Here is a 17,859-nt window from a genome sequence, read left to right as displayed (position 1 = left end):
CACTTAACCTGTACACTCTCCTACACTCTAAATGTTGCTGACTGTACACACATGGTTCAACAAGTTTCTCTGTCTTCATTTCCTTTATATTGTTTGCTGGGTCCAGAGGCATGATTAGATTCAAGTCTTCCTCTGGGAAGACTAGGTGCTGTGGTCTGAATGTTTGTGTCCCCCCTAAATTCATACGTTGAAATCCTAACCCTCCGAAATGATGGTATTAATAGGTGGGGCCTTAGGGAGGTGATTAGGTCGTGAGGGAGGAGCCTTCATGAATGGGATTAGAACTCTTATCAAAGAGATCCCACAGAGCTCCCTAGGGCCTTCCACCATGTGAGGATACAATGATAAGTCTGCAACCCAGAAGAGGGTTCTCACCCGACCATGCTGGCAGCCTCCAGAATTGTAAGCACTAAATTTATGCTGTTTATAAGCCACCCAGTCTGTTTTGTTATATTTTGTTATATTAGCCCCAGGGGACTAAGACAATAGCTGATGACGTTTTCTTTCACTGGGAGGCACACATCTGGTTGTCTCTCCTTTTGTGATGTCAGCAGCATGTTGATGCTCAGTGACTATACCATTGATTTGTTGAGGGTTGAAAAATGGTGATACTCTAAATCTGTTATTTCTTTTAAAGTTATTAGCCTGAATGCTTTTATAAAAAGATGCTTCCCCTCATTTACTATTAAGAGACACAATGGCACTGTTCATACAGGACAAGTAGGATAAATAGTTGATTCTTTTGCACCGTCAGTTTTCAAGACAGTGAATTAGCTCTCTATTGACCTCTACTTTAAGGAGGTTGACTACTTTAATAGATATTAAAAATTGTAATTTTATTGTAAATTTGTAATTGTCTTCAAATTGTAACTGTCCTTTCTTTTCTTTAGGTTGGCTCCTAGGCCTTTGGCTATGACCCCAGTAAATCTTAATAACTTCCTCACTATCTAGTATAACAAGGCGCTTGAAGTTTATCCTGTATATTTACTGCCTACTATAGGTTGAATTGTACCGCACCCCCTCCCCCATTTTTTATGTTGAAGTCCTAACCCCAGTACCTCAGAATGTGACTTTATTTGGAGATATGGTCTTTACAGAGGTGATTAAGCTAAAGTGAGGTCATTAGAGTGGGTCTTAATCTAATCTAACTAGTGTCCTTATGAAAAAGGGGGGAAATTTGGACAGAGAGACACATGTAGAGGTAAGACAATGTGAAGAAACATAGGGAAAAGATGGCCATCCACAAGCCAAGAGGGGAGGCCTGGAATAGATCCTTCCCTCATGACCCTCAGAAGGAACCAACCCTGCCAATACCTTGATTTCGGATTTCTAGCCTCCAGAACTGTGAGACAATAAATTTCTCTTGTTTAAGTCACTCAGTTGTGGTATTTTGTTACAGCAGCCCTGGCAAACTAATACACTACCCAAGAGCTGAAAGCACCCATTTCCCCGAGAAGCACAGGTTTCTTTTAGGGAGAAATGATACTTTCAAGATCACAATCTGGCTGCTAGGTATGCTCATGACTACAGGATTTGTCACTGTTTCTAGGCCTCTTCAGTGGACGGAGACATGAAAAACCTTTCTGTTATAAAACAATACACAGCTACAGAAAAACATACATTTTAAACATAAAATACCTCTAAGTTAATATTGATATTTTCAATTCAAATTCAGGACAGTAGGTTTTTCTATGTAACCCCTCCTATATTTAGTCTTCCACACTGAAAATGCTGGTACTCAAGGGCAGAGGGTAAAATAGAATTCAAATATTCCATAACTGCCATTTATATTACCCTGCTTTATATACATCACAGGCTCAGAAAAATACAAATACAATTACTGAGAACAGACAAAAATTTTTCCCATATTCCTCTCCTGATTCTCCTCCCAGTTTTAGTAGTTGTACTGTATCTACATTGTCAGAGAGCCTTTACATACCATACTATCCCTTTTAATCCTTATTTAATCCTAGTCGTACACGTAATTATTTGTTTAATGCTCATTAGCAGGCCTAATAGCAATGTCTCTTTAGTCAGTTTGATTGTCCAAAGGTTGTTGTCTAATAGACTCCTCAGTGAGAAAATGAGAGTGATATTCTCAGAGTTCTTGCATGTTGATAAAGACTTGTCTGTGCTTTTTATACTTGATGGTCAGCTTTGCAGTTTATCCTTGATTCTCATTTGTTTTCTTTGAGTGCCTTAAATATGTTACTCCATTTCGGTCTGGCATAAAGTGTTGACAAGTCTGATGATAATCTCATTGTGTTTGTCATATAAATCCCATGTTCCTTTTGCCTATATATCTAAAGGATTTTTTCCTTTTTTCTTTAAAGTCATTAATTTTACTAAATTATGTCTTGGGGTTGTCCTGGTGAATACTCTCAGATACATGGTGTACTCTTTCAACATGTAATTTAAGTTCTTTTTTCTTTATTATTTCAGCAAAGTTTTCTTGAATTATGTTTTTTAGTATTTGACTTGTTCCTTCACTTTGATCTCTTTTTTGAGGACTTCCTTTTATCTATATGTTGGATCTTTGTTGCCTTTAATTTGTCACTTTCTCTTGAATTGTTTCCAAATCTTTTAACTTCTTTTTCATTTGAAAAATTCTTACTCTTTTCATCTTTTATTTCCCTTAAGATATTATTTATATGTTCTCTTGTGTTCTTTTTAGTTAAGACTTCATTTCTAAAATGATTTTTTATTTTTAATTTTACGTTTAAAATAAAATGTGATATGTTTTTTTCATGTCAATATCATTTAGATTGTTTTTCTTAATACCTTTTAGATTATTGTCAAATTAAAGCTTATGGTCTCGATGTATTCTGTGGACACATGTTTCTGATGTCCTTTCACTGTTGGAAGTTATGTCATTCTGCTCCTTATTTTCCCCTCCCCCTTTTTTGGTATAGTAACTAATTTATTGTCGATTTTTATGTGAAAAGAGATTTCTGAATTTTTAGAAGGAGGCATGGTTCAGGGTAGCTTTGCTAACCTCACAGAGCTCCCTCTTTTGTTTCCATGAAGGGTTAAAAAGTGTTAACTGCTTGCTTCCTGAGATTTCCTGCCTGTGGTTCTTCTCTTTCCTTTGTCTATATTGCCTTTATCTTGATTAATTTTGATTCTACTCTCAGAAGGCTGGGTCAGGCTCTATTCTGGAAGGGAGCCCTAGCTGGTAATTTCATAAGCTTATTGAGACCAATCTGTTCTAGTCTCTTCCATCCTCCCTGTAGGCCTCTCACATTCATCCGCCATTGGAGTAGGGGAAACACCTCCCAATTTCAACTGCTATTCACAAATTGGTCTTTTGCCTTTCCAGTAAATATCTATTGGCTATTTTTTCTACTCTGTTTTCAGGTGCATCAGAGGCCCTATTGCTTTCCTATGCTTTCTCCCACACAAATGGAAGGTCTTGTGGATTTTGGTGGCTTGTTCTCATTTGCTTGTAGTTTGGGTTTTCTGGGGATACCTTATCATCTAATTTTATGACAAATGTTTTCAGTTTTGCTATCTAGTGGCTCTAGGTATTGTAATATGGGGATTTGGAAAGATTAAAAAACTATGTCACTGCTGCCATCATCCCAGAATCTTCTCACTCTTAAAGCTTTTTTTTTTTTTTTGTGGTACGCGGGCCTCTCACTGTTGTGGCCTCTCCCATTGCGGAGCACAGGCTCCAGACGTGCAGGCTCAGTGGTCATGGCTCACGGGCCCAGCCGCTCTGCGGCATGTGGGATCTTCCCGGACCGGGGCATGAACCTGTGTCCCCTGCATCAGCAGGCGGACTCTCAACCACTGCGCCACCAGGGAAGCCCCTTAAAACATTTTTAAATGTATATTTAAAGCACAACAATATTGTCCAGCACACAGCCCATAATAAGGTGGTGTCCTGACCCAGCAGGTTGCATCAGAGATCTTAGAGCTAGACAGAGCTTCAAGGAATCATCTGGTCCAACACCCTGTGGTCAGGCAAGAAAAGCATTATCCTAAATTTCAGAATAGGTAGCAGTAGCACTCCGAAATTAAGCACAAAGTAGAACCTACTATTTAGTAGTTTTAAATTTTGATGTTTTCTTATAGTGTTCATATAAAAATCTAAATAAATATCTACCACAGAATATTATTCATTCAAACTAAAATAAACGTCAACATACAAACAATTCAACAGTGCAAACAGCAGGTTTATGTTACATTGGGTATGGATGAGTGTTAAAATGTCTGTATTGGTTATAGTCATGAATTGGAAATATTAATTTAAAATAGCTATTTAAACCAAATCTGAAAATCAGCTAAGAGTAACATCCAATTCAATCAGTTCGTGAATAGCTTTTTGAGTGATCCAGAATATTTTAATGCAAATTCTTGTGAATTAACTGGGGAATAAAATCTCTGGTGATGGTAAAATATTGAATTAATGATAGAAGGTTCTTTTTTTAAAAAGAAAGACAGCTCTCCATAATAACAAAAAGAAGTAACTACAATACAAGATGAAAATAACCTAAAAGCAAACAGAACATGTCATTAATAGAGTCCTTCATTATCTAGCATAGCCTGTAATGGAGAAAATGGCAAGTATAATTCTGTTATCTTACCATAGGCAGTACACACACACACTGTAAAATCCATCTCTTCATTTTCTGGTTGAAAAGATCATTGTAGAAAAGGAGTGCCAGGGAGTGGAGGTCATGCTGATTTATTGGCAATTAAACCTGCAGGATTTCTGCACTCCCTTCAAAACAAAGTATCTGAGCCTATTCAGCCAGGATGATTATATAGTGGGCTATCTACTAAAACCCAGGAGTCTTTCTGTTAGCGCACAACAAATACAATTGACTTGTCTGTACTTAGAAGATTACTGCTATTTTCTGTGCAGATTCATGTTGTATTTTCCTCAAATAGCCTAAGCCCAAAGAATTACCTTGTTCATCAGTTTAATAAGCAGACTCTTACCAAGTGGTATATAATTCTGCTTGGGTGTATAAGAACTTTGGTACAAATAAAAATATGGACTCATTTAAAGCAAGGGAATGTATTACTGAATCCATATAATCTCTCTATGGTGCCTCAGCCCCAGCTTAATGAAATATTTGAGATAATATTTTGAGGGTTTGATGCTTATTATGGACTGAATGTTTGTGTCCCCCCAAAATTCATGTTGAAATTCTAACTCCTAAAGTAACAACATTAGCCAGTGGGACCTTTGGGAGATAATTAGGTCATGAGGGTGGAGCTTTCATGAATGGGATCAGTGCCCTTACAAAAGGAACCCCAAAGAGCTCCCTTGCCCCTTTTGCTGTATGAAGATACAATAAGAAGTCAGCAGTCTGCAACCCAGAAGAGGGCTCTCACCAGAACCTGTCCACGCTGGCACCCTGATCTTGGAGTTCCAGCCTCCAAAACTGTGAGAAATTAATTTCTGTTGTTTATAAGCCACCCAATCCTTGATACTTTGTTATAGCAGCCCAAACTGAGACAATACTAGTGCAAATTAACTGGCTTTTATCCATTCCATGTCTAGATACAACCCAGGTTACCTAGGCTAGCTGTTTAGACCATGGATGCCATTTATATACAAACATTCCCACTTGTCCTACAGATGGTGATAGGTAGGCTTAGGTGCTAGGAATGAATCTCAGCAACACAGGTAGGTGAGAAAGAGAAGGAAGGTAGGAATAGTTAGTTGAGAGTGGGGAAAAGTGATCAGGTTAACATTTCTGCCTCTGTCCAACCTCATTATACCTGAATTGCTTCTACTCCTTAGGAATAGGAATATGGCCACTGTACGTTGTACCATATAGGATCTGCCTCAGGCACTTGCCTGCCTCCACCATTCCTACTTTCTCTTCCTCCCTACCGGCCTGTATTGCTAAGGTCTCAATTATTCATCCATTCATTTCATTCATTCATTCATTCAGTAAATATTTATTGAGACTTTAATATACACCAGTTACTATTCTAGGCCCTTGCAAAATGGCATGGCTCTGTAATGCATCTGTTTTTAAAAGTTGTTTTCATTTATAAAACTTTAAATAAAAATGATATATTTATTTTTAAAAATATAGAAAATGAAGAAGAAAATTTAATCTGCATTATAATCTCAATAAATACTATTAAGCATTTCACTGTGTATCTTTTTGGTCTTCTTTTTACCTCTTCTAATGTTTTTAAGTTGAAACATTACAGGCATACAAAATGTTAGAGATCAACAAAATAAGCACCCATGGACCTATTACACCGTTTAAAAAATAAATTATTACACAAATTGTTGAAGGCCCTTTCCCAGTTGTATTAAACTTTGTCACTGTCAGGGGTTACCACTACCACGAAGGTTATTTTTATTTTTTACCACACTGACAGGTAGTATTGTAGTATATTTTTACTACATATATGTGACATATAGGACTGTTTTGCATGTTTTTAAAACTTTATATGAATATCATTCTGAATATACTCTGCAATTTGCTTTTATCCCTTACCATTGTTTTTGAGTTTTATTCATGTTTGTGTATATAGCTCCATTTCATTGATTTTAACTGTTGTATCATAGATATTCCAGTGGATTCTTTTTACTCATTTTCCTATAAATTGACGTGTAAGTTGGCTCTAATATCTTGTTGTTAAAAACATGCAATGACCATTCTATTCATATCCCCTTGAGCACAAAAGGGGGACTTTCTCTGGGATATATACCTAGGAATAAAATTGTTGGAACAAAGGCTGCAAATTATCTGGATATTACCAAATGGCTCTTCAGAGTGGTTGTATTAACTTATACCTACCACTAATATAAGTGTAATGTACTCTTAAAGTGTAAAGAGATATAGCCATACTCACACTCATGCACATATTGTATATATATCGGTGTGGATATCATATGTATGTATCAGGACTCAGAAGATCCAAGCCTGGATATTCCCACCTGGTTCTCTTTCCTTCTCTTCTTTGCCCTGACCAAATTTCTCTCACCTCCCTGGCCTTCAAGGTCCTGCTCCAGTTCCTCAGGAGGCCTTCCTTATCAACACCCCTCTCCAACCCCTGACTTCCCGAGGCAGCCCCTCACATATACTCAGCATCTATGATGGGTATTTAGTGTTTCAGAGGTCTATGTTCTAGCTCCACATCATATAATCAGCTCCTCAAAGGCAGGAGCCATTTTGAAGATTTATCGGCACCTTCCAGAATCCAGTGCCACATTCATAATGGGTTCTTGAAGAGATTGGTGAATTGTTGTTAGACTGAAGTCAGTTTCCTTTTGAAACCAAGCAGGACCCTGTGGGGGCCCCCCCTGGTACAAAAGACTTTCTGTGTCCAACATTTCTTGTTTGTGGGAAAAAGGTTTCCAGCCTCCTAGGCCTTCCCTGAGTTCCAAAGGGCAGATTCAAATGGTTACTAATTAGGAAAGTGAGGGAATGAAGAAACAAAAGAAAGGCAGTCAAGAAACAATAGTGCAGCTATGGGGCAGGGTTCTGGTTCCTCCTCGGGGGATATGTATAGCAATCTGATATTTATCTCTGAGTTCCTATAGGAACTAAGGCCCCCAGGTGGAGGATGGTAACTTCAGGCTGAGCATAAGCACAGGGAATCTAGACTGGTTGGAATCAGAAGGCTGATGATTGAGATTCCTGGAACACCACCCTGTTAACTTACCACCAACCAATCAGAGGAAGGTCATACACCCCGTAGCCCTCCCCACAAATTTTGCCTATAAAAACTCTCCCCCAAAGACCGTCATGGAGTTTGGGCTTTTTGAGCACAAGCAGCCCGTTCCCCTTGCAATAAACCTTTCTCTGCTCCAAACTTCGATGTTTTGGTTGGTTTGGCCTCACCATATGTTGGGCACATGAACTTGGGTTGAATAACACTTTTCCTCCCCTAGAGAGGTCAGATTATATTCTTCGAGTGACTTTCTAGGAACAGCTATCCTCCCCAACTTTGGTAATAACCAGTTAAGATGCAGGTCCACACACCTATGGCTCCAATAATTTCATTCCCCTGTGTATATCTTAGAGAAATGCCCTCATTTTTCTTACATTCCTCCTCTTACTAAATTCTCAATGACAGCAACAAATACAGGCTAACCTTCTTGAATCCACTACAAGTGATACACTATTCTTTGAAAACCATAGCTACATAGAGGTAAGCATATACAGGTTCACAGTTCATCTTTGTTCAGCTTAGAAGAAATCTATACTGAGAGTTTTAACCTAGTCAGTTACCCAAGCACATTCGATTCTTAGTCCTGGGTCCTTGAAAAGTCTTCACTCTCCTTCTGTTCTCTATTTCTAGCTATCTTCTAGTCTTCTCCTCCCATGTCCTGAGCAATATGCCTTTTTTGCCATATCTACTCCCAAAACTTGTTGTATTTCCCTCCACAGGGTATCAAATTTTTAGATTTGTGTTTTTATCAGAATTTACTGAATCTTCTTTGTTTGTTTTGTTTTTGTTTTGTTTTTACTTTTTTTGGCCACATCATGCAGGATGTGGGATCTTAGTTCCCCTACCAGGGGTAGAACCTGTGCCCCCTGCAGTGGAAGTGAAGAGTCTTAACTGCTGGACTGCCAGGAGAGACCCTGAACCTTCTTTCACTCTGAAAGCAGCATGATGTAGTGAAAAGAAAGCAGACTTTGAAATGGATAGAACTCTTCAAATTCTTTGTACAAGTGAATCTCCACTCTATCACTTTATCGTGTTCAGAAAGTTATTAAACCTCCACCATTTTTCAGGTGGGGAAGTTGGTACCTCTGTCTCACAGCTGCTGAGAGGATGAAATAGGACAACATAGGTTAAGTGTGTTTACCATAGTGTCCTGCATATAGTAGGTGCTTGGTAACTCTTAGTGTCATTCTTCTTATTCTCCTTCCTCCCTCTTGTCTGCATTCCAGAAATTCTATCACTACTAATTAATTATTTTAGACTCCTAACTGACAGATATTTTAAGTCCGTTGTCCACTGTAAAGGAGTGTATTAGGCACTTTGTCCCAGGAAAGAGAAATCTGATGCAAACCTGTTACCCAGGTATATAGTGGGGTACTGAAATGGACACTCTTTCATCTAACCAAAACAATCTTACCAGCTGCGCTCAGGGACCTAATGAATATTTGCTTGTCCCCTAAAAGGAAAGAAATGTTTCTCTCCATGTATATTTTATACATATGTATTATATATATAATTTCCAATAAATATATACAATTGTCCAATAAATATACCTATACATATCTATACCTACATCTATATATCTATATCTATATCTATATCTATCTCCTTACACTGGTTTTCTTGCACACATACTGTCTTAGTCCATTCAAGCAGCTATAACAGAATACCATAGACTGGGTAGCTTGAACAACAGAAATTTATTTCTCATGGTTCTGAAGGCTGGGAATTCCAAAATCTAGGTGCTAGCAGATTCAGTGTCTGGTAAGAGCCCACTTCCTGTCTCATAGACCACCATATTATTATTGCTGTGTCCTCACATGGCCAAAGAGGGTATGCAGCCCTCTGGAGGTCTCTTTTATAAGGGCACTAATCCCATTAATGAGGGCTTCACCCTCATGACCTAATTACCTCCCTGAGTCCCCACCTCCAAAATACCATCATACTGAAGATTAGCTTTCAGTGTATGAATTTTCAGGGGACACAAACATTCAGTCTTTACCACATACAAAAAGTAATGGCATCATTACACCAGAGATATCCTACCTCTCTCTACAGTTAATGTGCTTTTTACTACAGGACTTCTAAAATATTTTTAGACTACTTTAGAATAACATGTTATTACTTAGAATATTTAATTACTTCTTTTAATAATAAAAATCTCGAGGGACTTCCCTGGTGGCGCAGTGGTTAAGAATCCACCTGCCAATACGGGGGACATGGGTTCGAGCCCTGGTCTGGAAAGATCCCACAGGCCATGGAGCAACTAAGCCCGTGCACCACAATGACTGAGCCTGCGCTCTAGAGCCCACGAGCCACAACTACCGAGCCCACATGCTGCAACTACTGAAGCCCGCACTCCTAGAGCTCATGTTCCGCAACAAGAGAAGCCATTGCAAGGAGAAGCCCATGCACCACAGTGAAGAGTAGCTCCCGCTCACCTCAACTAGAGAAAGCCCACGCGCAGCAATGAAGACCCAATGAAGCCAAAAGTAAATAAATAAATAATAAATATATTTAAAAAAAAATCTTGATACCAGTAAGATTGCCTCAACACAGTGCAGTTACTTTCCTTCCTATGTGTATCCATAAAGTAAATTCTTTGAAGGGTAAGCAGCTAGAAAAGAGTTAGTTTATTCTGAATTAGTTACCTGAAAAAGCTAGTGGAAAGTCTCAGCCACACTTTTACGTATCAAAGTAAAAGAGCTATCCTAGATCGCCGCAGGACTAGATAACTTGAGACTAAGAAAAAAAGAATCATTCATTAGGAAGTGTGAGAAATGTCTTAGGGTTGATTTTGTTTAAATGCCAATGTGAATTGATCATTAGCATTAGCGAGAGCCGTGCAAATAACACCACCTAAGAGGCTAAACCAACATGGAATTGTTTCAGAGCAATTAATTAACTTCCAAGCTTCTTGTATTAACACCACCTTATTTCCCCAGTGTAGATAGACAATTTGTTTTAAAAGTCAACCAAAAATTGTGATATTCTGCCAACAAGATTACAAGAGTGAAAAAACAACCCCCTAGTCAAATGCAAATTGTAGTCATATTAGTATGCTAATGAGCTAAGTGATAAACTGTGGGTCAAATTTCCTCCTCTTCAGCTTAAATAGCACTTGAAAAGGCTTATTTTCTAAATGTTTGGGAAACCTAGGAGAAGCAACAATTAAGGTTTATTACATGAATATTATCTGTTCAGCGATATGAAAAATTAATAGATGGGACTAAATTAAAATGAGACAATTCTTTCTAGTGATTTACAGGTTATTGAGAAGCATGTCTTAAAGGAAGCATATGTAACTATTCTAAATTTGGAGTGAAGTCTTTTCGAAATTTCTTATTTAACAATTAAAATAAAAAGGTCTGTTTTGTCTGTTTTGAAAGGAGATATGTTATCATGAGAAGGAATGTCTAGAGATGTAAATTTCTCTTTCTTGACCACTTATCAAAGAAGACTTTCTGGATTGAATTTACTCTCATCACCAGATTTCACCCTCTCACAAAGCAGTTATGTGCTTTTATACAATTTTTCTATAAATATTAACTACCTTTTATATATTTGTGTTCATTTTATAAGTTCCTTAAAATCCACAGCAAGTCTGATTGTATTTTGCAGCATCCAACTCAGCTCCTTGTCTGAAGACCACGCTCGGGAAAGCCAGGTGAAGACCCAAGAGGGCCAGAAGGTGAGGTGGTAAGAGCCTGAAAATGGGGTCACATGGATGCCGCTTCTTTTCTGTGTACCCATGTCCATCTACCCTCTCTTCCACTTTTGCAAGCTGGGCAAGTTACAAAATCTCCCTGGGCCTCAACTTTTACGATTCTAAGAGGGAGATGATAAAGCTTTATGTCCAAGGCAGTGGTCTGAACCTTGGCTGCACAATGGAATCACCTGGAGAAATTTAAAAATACTGATGACGGGGTCCGATCCCCAGAGCTTCCGTTGAGGAGCACAGGCTCCAGACGTGCAGGCTCAGCGGCCATGGCTCACGGGCCCAGCCGCTCCGCGGCATGTGGGATCCTCCTGGACCGGGGCACGAACCCGTGTCCCCTGCATCGGCAGGCAGACTCTCAACCACTGCACTACCAGGGAAGCCCCCCCAGAGCTTTTAACTTCATCGGTGTGGTTTTTGCCAGGGTACAGGGAGTTTTAAAATCCCTAGGTGATTGTAATGTACAGATGAGGTCAAGAACCACTGCTCCAAGTGCGTTAGAAGAATTAAATAAAACAAAGAAAAATAGTACCTTATAAGTAATAGGTCAAAAATCATTTGTTTTCTTTTTTCTTCTGTTGGTTTTTCTGTTTGTACTGGTAATTGTATTTGATCCTGGCTGGAAGCTAAGGGACAGAGGGAGAATTTCATTCAAATATTTGTTTTATTTTTTTTAACTTATTATTTTGAAATAATTTTAAATTTACAAAAGAGTTGCAAAAACAGTACAAAGGGGCTTCCCTGGTGGCACAGTGGTTGAGAGTCTGCCTGCCGATGCAGGGGACACGGGTTCGTGCCCCGGTCCGGGAAGATCCCACATGCCGCGGAGCGCCTGGGCCTGTGAGCCATGGCCGCTGAGCCTGCGCGTCCAGAGCCTGTGCTCCGCAACGGGAGAGGCCACAGCAGTGAGAGGCCCACGTACCGCAAAAAAAAAAAAAAAAAAAAAAAAAAAAAAAAAAAAAAAAACAGTACAAAGAATTCTCATGTACCCTTCACCCAGATTCACCAATTGTTAACAATTAATTACATTTGCTCTCATTTTTTAAAAAAAATTTATTTAGTTATTTTTGGCTGCATTGGGTGTTCGTTGCTGCCACGGGCTTCTCTAGTTGCGGCAAGTGGGGGCTACTCTTTGTTGTGGCGCCCGGGCTTCTTATTGCAGTGGCTTCCCTTGTTGCCGAGCACGGGATCTTGGCGTGCAGGTTTCAGTAGCTGTGGCTCGTGGGCTCTAGAGTGCAGGTTCAGTCGTTGTGGTGCACGGGTTTAGTTGCTCCGCGGCATGTGGGATCTTCCTGGACCAGGGATCGAACCTGTGTCCCCTGCATTGGCAGGCAGATTCTTAACCACTGTGCCACCAGGGAAGCCCCTGCTGTCACTCTTCCACATTCTCTTTATACATACAACTTTTTTTCCTGAACCAGTTGAGAGGTAGTTGCAGAAAACATGCAACTTCACCCTAAAGAGCATATATTTATTAAGAACAAGGGCATTCTCCTACATAACCACAGGACAATTATTTGGAACGTTTAATATTGGTACAATACTCTTATCTAATCTACAGGCCATATGTAATTTCTCCAATTTTCCTTATGTCCTTATGGCATCTCTCCCATGCCCTCCACTGCCACATTCAGGATCCAATCCAGGATCATGCATTACAGTTGGTTGTCATGGCTTTTTAGTTTCTTCTAATCTGACATAATACCTTCTGCCTTTCATGATATTGACATTTTTGGAAACGTACAGGCTAGTTGTTTTGTATCCCGTGCCATCTTTTTTGTAAGTATTTATTTAATGATTTTTAGTAAATATATAGAGTTGTGTAGCCATCACTACAATCCATTTTAATAATATGTCCATCACCCACCAAAAATTCCCTTCTCCCCACCCCCACAGCCTTAAGTAACCACTAACCTACTTTCTGTTTCTATAATTTTGTGTTTTCAGAATGTCAAATAATAGAAACATACAGAATGTGGTCTTTTATGCCTGACTTCTTATACTTAGCCTAAAGTGTTTGAGGTTCATCCATTTGTAGCATATCCCTGTAGTTTGTTCCTTTTTATTGCTGAATAGTACCATTGTATGGATGTACCACATTGGTTGCAGCTTCTAAGATGGCCCTCAGTGATCCCTGCCTCCTGGTTTTCATGCCCCTGTGTAATTCTTTCCCATTGAGTATGGGCTGGACCTAGTAACTCACTCCTAATGAACAGAATGTAGTGGGCTATCACTCCTGAGATTAGGTTAAAATCTAATTAGGTTAGAATTTAAAATAAAAAGACTATGGTTTCCATCTTGGGGGCTCTCATTCTCTCTTTCTTGAATCCCTCATTCTGAGCTGCCATGTTGTGAGCAGCCCTATAGAGAGGTCCACATAGCAAGGAACTGATGTTTCTGGCCAATAGCCAATGAGAACCTGTGGCCTGCTAACACCACATGAGTGAGCATGGAAGCAGATACCCCTCCTCTGCAGTTGAGTCTTCAGATGAGACTGCAGCCCTGGCCAGCACCTTGACTGCAACCTTAGGAGAGACTAAGCTAGAGTTACCAACAAAGCAAGATCCAGACTCCTGACCCTTTGATTTCTCACAAGAATGGTGAGAAAATAAACGTTTGTTATTTTTAGCCACTACGTTTTGGGGTGATTTGGTCATAGCAATAGGTAACCAATATATCACATTTTGTTTATCCATTCACCAGTTGATGGACATTTGGATTGTTTCTAGGTTTTGGCTCTTATGAATAATATTGCCATGAACATTCACATGCATGTCTCAAAGGACTTTTCTTAGGGACTTCCCTGGTGGTCCAGTGGTGAAGACTTTGCACTTCCACTGCAGGGGGCACAGGTTCGATCCCTGGTCAGGGAACTAAGATCCTGCATGTCATACGGAACAGCCAAAAAATTTTAAAAATAAAAATAATAAATAAAAAGGACTTTTCTTCTGGCACCAAGTTCACCTGGCTTGTACTATTCCTACAGTTCCAAATACAACTTTGGTTTTTTAAAAATTTCCCTGCTTAAAGCAGTTTCTTATCTTATCAAATAAAATTGTGCAATTTATCACCTATGCCCTTCAGTAATATTTTAAGTCAGAACACAGTATGTTGGAGAAATGAATTGACTTAATTTTTAAAACCATTAGGGTCCAATCTATACTAACTACCTCTTGATAATCAGAGAATTAATGTTTCAGGAATTAAAATATAATTTAGGGATAGCAGTGACTATTCGTTTACTTTTATTTTATGCTAGTTATGTGTAGCGGGTAAAGGATAGTTTTGTGTCCTGGAAGGATTAGGGTCATTCTTTTGCCACTTAATTGCTCTCCAAAGCACACGACTCTTAAAAAAAATTTTTTTTAATCTACTACACCTGCACAGTGGTACCTGAACTCCTTTAATTCTTAACTAAAGATACAGTTACCATGACAATGTGTTCAGTATTTTCTTTGCATAGCCAAGATGTGGACCATTTTCTAATAGTTAGCACCTAATGAACCCTTACCATGTGCTGGCACTGTTCTAAACCCTTCATATGCATTCCGCTTCTTTTAATCCTCACAATGATCTTAATCATCACAACTCCATGAGGTAAGTACTCCTAACAGGATGACCCCTTTGCACAATTCTAGGTGATGCTATTCATGTTGTAGTCTATATGAATGGGATTCCTGGAATTGTATAGTGCTAGGCTGTCTACCGATATTATCTATTAGACTATCTACTTTACAGATGAAGAGGCAGAGAAAGGTTAAGTATCTTGCCCAAGTTTACCCACTTTGTAAGTGGCAGAGCCAGGATTTGCATCTAGGTTATCTGGCTTCATCCAGGGTATGAACTCATAACTATTGCATTCTTCTGAAGAATCTTAATTTTTGGTTTAAAAAAAAAAGTCTTGTTAGCTATGGTCACCTTAGATGATAATTTCTAGGGCATTGTTTCTCAAGGAGTGGTCCTTGGACCAGGAATATCAGCATCATCTGGGAGCTTGTTAGAAATGTGAATTATAATGCCCCGCCCCCATCCCAGATATATTGAATCAGAAATTCTGGGATGGGACCCAGCAATCTGTGCTTTAACAAGCCTCCAGCTGATTCTGATGCACGCTCAAATTTGAGAACTACTGTTTTAGGAAATAACTTAGTTTTTTTAAAAGGAAAAAGTATTTTAAATTTTTTTCTATTTGTTTTAGAACAAGTTTTATTTCAAGTAACCTACTCAAATTAGTTCAAGTGTTTATTATACTCTTGATCTGTGATTTAAGAAATACTGATCTTACAGAATTCAAGGAGAAAGCAAGGGTGGGAACAGGGCAGTCACCTTTTCCAGCTCCCCTATGAAAATGATGCAGCTAACCACTCCCTAGGTTTCTGTGTCTCCTTTCTCAAATGTTCAAAAAGGAGGATTTGATTGGTTTAGCTACAAAATAGGGTGCATCTCCTTGGGCCAGCCAACTGTCTGCCCTTTGCTTACTTGCCTAAGTCCAGGGGAGGGGTGGGATCACATTGTACAAACAGGCCAGCAAGGGCTCTATTGTGATGGAGGCAAGAGTCAGAATCTTTTAGAAATAGAGGATGGGTAGAATCAATGATCTGCATCCTTAATACACAATTTATGTTTAAAATTATATGGTAAAAAGAAAAGAATGCATTTAATTCCATCACATTTGTTATTGAACAAGTGGCATTTGATATTCTTAATTGGTTTGGGAAAAGAAGAAGATATGGGCCTGGCTAGAGAGCACAAGCCCAATGCAGAGCAGCAGTGGGTGAGATTCAATGAATTTCTCCATTAAGGGGCAACACAGACACCCAAGAAACATCTAGTAATAATTAAATAAAATAATAAGAAGGAAAATTATTTCCTATGCCAAATTAACGGAATTAAGGTTAGCATTTTTTTCTCTTAGAGATCTGAAGATATTTTACAACAGAATGTGAAATACAGTATTTATTGATGAGAAAATAAAGCCAATGGTAGTTCAGACTTGTTTAAAGTGACATCGGGACTTCCCTGGTGGTACAGTGGTGAAGAATCTGCCTGCCAATGCAGGGGACACAAGTTCAATCCCCGGTCCAGGAAGACCCCATGTGCCGCGGAGCAATTAAGCCCATGTGCCACAGCTACTGAGCCTGCGCTCTAGAGCTCGCGAGCCACAACTACTGAAGCCCACACGCCCTACAGCCCATGCACTGCAACTACTGAGCCTGTATGCTGCAACTACTGATGCCTGCGCGCCTAGAGCCTGTGCTCTGCAACAAGAGGAGCCACTGCAATGAGAAGCCCACGCACTGCAACGAAGAGTAGCCTCCGCTTGCTGCAACTAGAGAAAGCCCGCACACAGCAATGAAGACCCAACACAGGCAAAAAATAAATAATAAATAAATAAATAAAGTGACATCATCATTGACTGAATTATTCATTGTATCTAGCTATTTCCTGAACAGTGTATATAACCTCTGAATAAATGACTGGGACTACTGTGGATGCCCTTTTTCTACTATGTTGCCATCTCCTCAGCCACAGCTGATTGGATCAGAGGTAGACATCTGACTAAGGAGAAAAAAGCCATTTCAGCTAATAAGATTTTCTATCTCAATACTTTAATAGCTGAGGCACATTAATTGGTAGAGCACTAGAACAAAGGTCTCTAAATCTTGATACTGAGAGTGCCAAAATGTATTGATTCCTGTCCTTCCTATGGCTTAGTTGTTCCTGCTTTCTTTGGGAACTGCAAAACGTTATTTTTATAATACAACTCTTTTAAAAATAACATATGATTTAACACCACCTATATAGATGGTAAAATCTGTAAAGAATAACAAGAGAATGATTTTCTCAAAAAAGCAGTATAACAGTTGCCTCTGCAGGGGAGGGAGAGAGATGTGTTCAGAGAGGTGCAAACAAGGGGCTTCTAAGGTATGGCAGTTTTCTATTTCTTAGTCTGGGTGGTGGTTACTTTATAGTTATTTTTAATATGTATTTATACATGTATATTTTTTACATTCTTGTTCTACATGACACAACTACTCAAAAAGAAAAAAAGAATTTTTACTTGAGTAAATTCAGTACGTTTCTATTCATTTCATGCAAATATGCTCCAAGACCCATAGTTATTAAAAATAGTTTAGGGCTTCCCTGGTGGCACAGTGGTTGAGAGTCCGCCTGCCGATGCAGGGAACACGGGTTCGTGCCCCGGTCTGGGAAGATCCCACATGCCGCGGAGCGGCTGGGCCCGTGAGCCATGGCCGCTGGGCCTGCGCGTCCGGAGCCTGTGCTCCGCAGCGGGAGGTGCCGCAACAGCGAGAGGCCCGCGTACCGGAAAAAAAATAAATAAATAAAAAATTGTTTAATAGTAGTAGTATTCATTCAAATAAATAAAGTGTGTGTGTGTGTTTGTATGTGTGTGTTTAAAGCATGCTATTCAAACTTCATTGGATTCCAGGGTTGGAAGAAACCTGAGAAATTTTCTAGTTACTTGAAGG

General features: G+C 39.3%; 1 long non-coding RNA gene and 1 other non-coding gene across 2 annotated transcripts; both read left to right on the top strand.

The window, feature by feature from the left end:
- The first annotated feature begins 316 nt into the window (after positions 1–316).
- LOC109551159 (uncharacterized) lies at positions 317–16,780 on the top strand. Its single transcript, XR_002177873.3, has 3 exons — positions 317–402; positions 11,272–11,341; positions 16,284–16,780. It is a non-coding gene; the product is annotated as an uncharacterized lncRNA (long non-coding RNA).
- On the top strand, positions 14,169–14,241 carry TRNAG-UCC (transfer RNA glycine (anticodon UCC)). The gene has a single exon. It is a non-coding gene; the product is annotated as a tRNA-Gly (tRNA).
- Positions 16,781–17,859: the final 1,079 nt, after the last annotated feature.

The sequence above is a fragment of the Tursiops truncatus genome, chromosome 14 (genome assembly GCF_011762595.2).
Source record: "Tursiops truncatus isolate mTurTru1 chromosome 14, mTurTru1.mat.Y, whole genome shotgun sequence".
Classification (NCBI taxonomy): Eukaryota; Metazoa; Chordata; class Mammalia; order Artiodactyla; family Delphinidae; genus Tursiops; species Tursiops truncatus.
This window is presented reverse-complemented; position numbering and strand designations above follow the sequence as displayed.